Source organism: Prosopis cineraria, unplaced genomic scaffold (genome assembly GCF_029017545.1).
Source record: "Prosopis cineraria cultivar Desert tree isolate PC_DT_omini unplaced genomic scaffold, ASM2901754v1 PC4, whole genome shotgun sequence".
Classification (NCBI taxonomy): Eukaryota; Viridiplantae; Streptophyta; class Magnoliopsida; order Fabales; family Fabaceae; genus Prosopis; species Prosopis cineraria.
Window position 1 is genome coordinate 30468592 of NW_026555335.1, and position 7361 is coordinate 30475952.

The following is a 7361-nucleotide window of genomic DNA, read 5'->3' on the forward strand; positions in this document are numbered from 1 at the left end:
ATTGTAAATAAATAAATATTTCTCACTTAACTATTATCATTTTTATATCAAATGCATGAATAAAAATGAGATAATTAAAATAACTTTAAGGCCATATTAATTTAGCACAACAAATTTTAGGTAACCGTTTTCACGAACGGGTGTTGTGGGGTGCCTAACACCTTCCTCACACTCAATCGACTCCTGAACCTATATTCTAATTTTGCAAACCATTCTTATTCTCCTTTAAATGGTTTTTCAAGATTTACCTCAAAATTTTGGTGACGACTCCTGTTCTGTTGGTTCCAAACCCGAAGGCTGGAACTTTCGCTCTCGCATGTCGTTCATGTTGGATTTTTTAGATGTGACATTTGGTAACTCTACTGGGGATAGGTTAGAGAGTCAAGCCTATATAAGTTTGTTGTGCTCAAAATATAATATTTTTTTCTTATTATTATTATTATTATTATTATTATTATCCCTTTTAATTTGTGTGTGCCTTTTTCCCTCTTTTTTCTCTCTTTTCATTTTTTATAACATGTCTTAGGATAGATAACATGCAAATAAATCTTAGGATAGAAGACTTTTATTTGTACATATATTTGTCTCTTTATTTGACTTGATTAATAGATGAGGGTTGGGTAGCATATAGGAATATGATAACATGCTTGCATGCTCTTATCACACACTGTGTACTTACATAATTCAACACACACATCTTAGGCCCTATACCCAGGTCTGTGAATATCATAGGTTAGTAGAGGTTAGTTGTGGTTTCCCTGTGGAGTTTTGAACTCTCGAAGGTTACTATGAATACCTCACCCAAGTTGTTACTTAGTAAATTTGGTCCTTGTAGAGCTTATGTTCTCGGAGGATCAATATTAAGGTCTTCACCATATGGTGAGGGCATCTTAGGAACCTTCAACCTATCAGGACTATACATTTACCCTGGAGTTACATGTTTTAAATAAAAGCTAGTAGCCAACCATTTTAGCTCATACTTGATGATTACAAAGATAAATAGACTTAAACTTCCCTAAATAGGACACAAAATGAGAGCATGTTTTATTGCATCATTATTATTATCATAACATATCATTTGTACATGTTACCTTAAGGAAAATAGTTCTAGGGTACCTTATGCTAGAGTGGCTATTGAATGTCATTACACTACTCAATGTTAATGTGTTACAAGGATGGCACTAACATTAAACAACTAAGCTTTTCCTGCAGGTCTTTGATCCCAGTGACTATAAATTCATTTCATAACATTAAAGAGTTGATGCATTTTGTTAGCTAATTTAGTTAAGCAACTTTTCTTGTTGTAGGGTAAAATACCGCATTTCATTTTGAAAATGAAACATTAGTCATGTATTAGTTTTGATTATTCATAGGCTAATTGTTAATCTTTTTTCCCTATAGTGAAATAAGCACCTAGAGGAGATTGAAAATTTCTTATTTACCCAAATGATAAATTAAGCTTTATTTAATAAGAATTAGTTGACTCTTGTGCATAAATGTCTGAAAACCAACTATCCTTGATTTTTTCTTTCCTTAAAAAAAATAAGTTATAAGGCTATTACTCTCATAACTTTAATCATGTAGGGATTTTGGTCCTTGTAGGTTAATAGTTATTTTCATTTCCTTATGATACAATAAGCATATGAAGGAACAGAAAATTTTTTTTGGCATAAATGAGGTAGCCTTGTAATCACTTAAAAGAATGCGCAAAATTACAATATTTTTAATACCTAAACCCTTTGATAGGGATTGCTGAATCATCTTGTGCTTTCTTTAGCATAAAGGTTTAAGGCACAAACAAGCACACTTGCTTGTTTAACCCTTGCTTATAAACAAACAGCGAAAATGATAATTGAAATTCTTCCAATTCGATCATAAACCCTACATCTCTGAGTGAGATTCAAATTTTTTTTCAATCTATCCCTTGCACCAATACAAGGTTGTAAATAAACTGATACTATACTTTACATCTTCCTATTTCAACCCCCCACTTGATTCCATGATAATCATCTACTAAAGTGCGGCCATATATAGCAAACAAATGCATTTGCATCCATGAATTTTCATATCACATATAATGATAAAAAAACTTTGAAATTTTTAAAATATTGGATTTTTTAGGTCCTTTATATGGGAAGGTCATGGTCTCTCACCTTACTTGCCATACTGCTAGTCATTTTCTCACTCCTTGCCTATTGTCATTATCTCATTCATTCAAAGCACATCAATACTTCACCATATACTTTCATGCCCTTACCTTGACCATTAAAAATGATATGGTAGATATGGATTGAGGCACATAGTTTTTTTGATCAAGTTGTGAGGTTAAAAATAGAGAGAGGGAGATAAAGAAATCAAGCCCAGATGTCACATTCATTAACAATATTATTCACCATTGAAGAGAGAATTCAAATATATTGTTTCTAACATGTCTTATCTTCATTACTTAATATTTGTATAGTCAAACTCTATCACTGAAAATGATCTTGTTTAACTTTATTTAGTTGTAATCATATTTTTTCATTTGACACCCCTGTTTGCTTGTTCTATCCCTTGACTATAAAACTTCTCCTATCCTATGCATTACTTCCTTAATGTTTGGTATTCCCAATGAAAAAAATCACAATGAATATAGAAAAGATCAATTTGAGAAAAAATGCCCCTAATTAATGAAAATATAAAAATAACAAAAAAAAGGAAAAGAAGAAGAGTGAATAAATTGAAAAAAAAAAAGAGAAACAAAGAAATAAAGATAAAAAGAGAATGATTAGAGAGATAAGATAACATGTGCCATATATGAGCAAGTTAAATCAAGGATATAAGGTATTTTTTTCTTCTTTCCTAAATCTTGAAGGAGTTCTCCCTAGTCACCCATATTGATCCAAGAGTAGTTTTTCTTTCATTCACTTGTTTACAAATATCACTAGGGTAGGGTATTCGAACATATGTTTATACTAAATTTTCAAATTTCAAGAGAGGATCAATGTAACAGTCATACCCCCCCGAGTCCACTGCTGCGAGTGGTGGACTGGGCCGTAACCACCTTATGGCAACCCAGCCGGCTTTTCCCATGGTAGTGACTCAATGGTACCAGGTTCAGCCTCAACTTCGCTATGTAGGAGAGGTTGGAGGATCGAACCTGGGAAGGCTCCCTTAGCGCAGTGGGTGCGGGGAATAACTCCTGAACTACCAGGAGGAAAGCCGGCTTGGTTGCCGTGAGGTGGCACGGCCCAGTCCACCACTCGCAGCAGTGGGCTTGGGGGGGTGTGACTGTTACATAAAAGGCGCCTTTTATGTAACAGTCACACCCCCCCGAGCCCACTGCTGCGAGTGGTGGACTGGGCCGTAACCACCTCACGGCAACCCAGCCGGCTTTCCCCATAGTAGTTCATGGGTTATTCCTCGCACCCACTGCGTTAAGGGAGCCTTCCCAGGTTCGATCCTCCAACCTCTCCTACATAGCGAAGTTAAGGTTGAACCTGGTACTATTGAGTCAAGACCATTGAGTCACTTCCATACTACTTATGGCATGAATTACATTAAAATAAACCTCAATTTGGAATTATGGGTAAAAAAGAATTGAACTTAAAAGAAAAAATTGTGCATTATGCATTATCTAGCAATTACATGCTTAACATGAAAATTTAACTCCATTTAGATTGGGATAAATAAAAAAAAATCATGCATTCCACATTACCCCATTGCATGCATTACTATAGAAAGTATGCCCCATTTGGATTGGGGCAAAATAAAAAAATTACAGAACCCAAGGAAGTACAACAAGAGATAACAAACCTCACATATGAGTTTCTCATATTTGCCATGAGAGATGAAGCCTATTCTCATACCCTCAAAGCCCAGTAATGGCAGGCACGATTCTTTAAAGCCCTAAAATATCAGGCACGATTCTTTAAGGCCTTATAATAGCAGGCACACTCAAAGCCCTGTAATGGCAGGCACCTTCAAAGCCCTATAATGGCAGGCACCCTCAAAGCTCAACAACAACTAGCATTTTTAAGGCCCTGTAATGGAAGGTACCCTCAAAGTCCAGTAATAGCTGGCATGATTTTTTAAAGCCCTATAATGGAAGGTACCCTCAATGCCCAGTAACAGTTGACACAATTCTTTTAAAGCCCTGTAACAGCAAGCACCCTTAAAGCCCATTAACGGCTGGCATGATTCTTTAAAGCCCTGTAACGGCAGACACTCTCAAAGCCTAGTAATAGCTGGCATGAGTTTTTAAAGCCCTATAATGGTAGGCACTCTCAAAGCCTAAGCCCAGTAATGACTGGCATGACTCTTTAAAGCCCTATAACGGTAGGCACCCTTAAAGCTCAATAATGGTTGGTACCCTTAAAGCCTTGTAATAGCAGGCACCCTTAAAGCTAAGTAATAATTGATATGATTTTTTAAAGCCTTATAATAACAGGCACCCTCAAAGCCCAGTAACGGCTAGCATGATTCTGTAAAGTTTTGTAACAGCAGGCACCCTTAAAGCTCAATAATGACTGGCACAATTCTTTAAAGCATTGTAATAGCTGGCACCCTCAAAACCCAATAACGACTGGTACGATTCTTTAAAGCCTTGTAATGATAGGCACCCTCAAAGCCTAGTAACGGCTGGCACGATTCTTTAAAGCCTTGAACGGCAGGCACCCTCAAAGCCCAGTAATGGTTGGCATAATTTTTTAAAGTCCTATAACGGTAGGCACCCTTAAAGCCAGTACCAGCTAGCACAATTCTTTAAAGCCTTGTAAAAGCAAGCATCCATCAGGTCCTTTGGAATATAGGAAATTCATCTCTATTGAGGTTTTGTTTTATTTATTTCCTAAATAAAATATTTAAATCTAACCTTTTTTTTAGTTAGTTAAGAGATTTGCCCCTCCAAACAAAATACATGTTTCTTTCTTCATTCATTTCTAAGATAAGAATATCATCTCATGAAATTCTCACTTAGAAATCAAATGAAGAGGGACATCTAGTCAACATATATTTTGTTTGGAGTGCTGTCATTTGTTTACAACATTCTTCTTTTTATTTTATTTGGTCATTTCAATTTGCATCACATTGTTAAAGAAAAAGAAACAATCATTCTATTGTATTTGTTATCTAATAGTCTTGCATCCTTCTATATTGTTTGGTTATTTCCATTTGCATCACATTGTTAAAATAAAAAATATTTTATTGTGTTTGTTATCAAATAATCTTGCATATTGTTTGGATCTTTGTCAATTGTTTGCAATATTTTTCTATTTTATTTGGTCATTTCCATTTGCATCATATCACCTCATCATGCTAAAAATAAAAAATCATTCCATTGTGTTTGTTAATCTTTGTCAATTGTTTGCAACATCCTTTTATGTTATTTAGTCATTTCCATTTATATCACATTGCTAAAACTGAAAAAAAAATCATTATTTCATTGTGTTTGTTATCCAATAATCTTGCATTCAATCCTATCTAGTTGTGTCAGGAGCAATTAGGTCTTTTTATAGGTATTACATGGCCAACCAAAATATATGTTCTATATTTACTTGTCACTTATATAAAAATTTTAAAATATACTTTTTCATATACTTACATAAGAAACAAGTAAAGAGAGGCAACTGTGAACACTGTATTTTGTCCGACATTTTTTAAATTTAATAAAATAATAATAAATAATCAAAAAATATGTAAAAATATAAAAATGAAATTTAATCCTTTTTAGGATTATATTTTCAAAATAAAAAAAATTAATTGATAGGGTTTAATTTTATTTAGATAATCTTTTGTTGGTTAGGATTTTATTTCTTTTAGTTCTTTGAAAAAACCAAAAAAATAAAAATACAAAAAAAAATTAATCCTTTTTTAGGATTTTATTTTCAAAAAAATATAATAATAATAACATGAGGGAGATAAATAAATTGGTCCTCAGAATCAATTTTGAAAATAAAAAAAATCTTGCTTAAACCTTACAAAATCCCTTCCAAATTATCTTAACAATTCAAAATATTGGGAATCGACTTTGAAGAGTCAACTTCTTAAAATTTCTCTTCTCAAATCTTGTTATTTTTCATTTTAAAAAGAAGAGAGATAAAAGATATTCTTGCTCAACTCAAAATCAGATTTCCTTTTCTAATCTAATTTTTGAGATTAACACTTACAAAAAAAATGTATGGAAAAGAAAAAAAAACAAAAGAGAGCAGAAGACTTGGATACAAAAAAGCAAGAACAACAGAAGTAGAGAGCAGAGTAGTCTCACACATACATGAAAAACATACAGAAACATAGCCATGCAAAAACGCATGTTATAATAGAAAAAAAAGAGAGAAAAGAGAGAGCAGACAGACTAAAGGCACACACAAAATGCAGAAGTAGAGAGCAGAACATTTTACTTAACTCTCATTCCTTTTTCGACTGCATGCAGAGCTATGGACTAATAAGACTTAAACATTTGGCCACATGCAGAAAAAAGAGCAGAATGTTAGTCACGAAAGCAGAAGAAAAAAAAATAAAGAAAGAAAAACGTAGGTGTAGAAGAGCAGACTCACACACATACACACGAACATAGTTGGACACACACAAAGAAAAGGAGCAGAAACACAGCACATAGCCATCTCTCACATGCAAGCTTCATCTACTTTAAAGAGAGGACTGAGAGTCTGAGAAGGGGAGGAGATTTCAAAAATAGAAGGGGAGTCAAAGAGAGAGATGAAGAGAGAGAGAGAGAGAGTAAAGTGGAGAGGAGACCTAGTGAAGAAGGAGGAGAAAAACCAAATCTTTCATCTCTCTCTTTCTCAATCATAGTCAGACTATGATAGATATGAAAGAAGTTCTTGTGATTGTGATTAACATAGAGATGGGTTGGAGAGTCTAAGAAGGGGAATCGAGGAAAAGCTTTGAGTGAGAGAGATTTGAAGGAGAGGTCTATGATGTTATGTGAGAAGGTGATGGATCAAATGGAAGGTGGCGCCATGTAAGAAGGCCAAATTTGAGACTAAGAGAGATGGTTAGAGCTCTGGAGAAAAAAAGACATAAACAAAGGAGAGGGAGAGAGTATCAGCATCCATTGAGTGAAGGGGATGCTACTGTCAATCAAAGACCATTGATTCTCAGCCTGATCTCTGAAGGTTGTTGTCTGAATTGATGGTAAGATTTCTCTCTTAGATCTCTTTAGTCATAAAACTTATTAGTTGTTAATTTATTCCATAAACTCTTCAGTGTATTTTGCTTCAGATATCAATAATTAGTATGTTTATAACTTAGTTCTTCTAAATGCCAAAGCGGTTGGCTATTTTTATTATCTTCTTTATTTATTAGCATGCTCATTATGTCACCACTGGAAATGAGTTTCAATTTTTCTGGATCAATTTTGAATT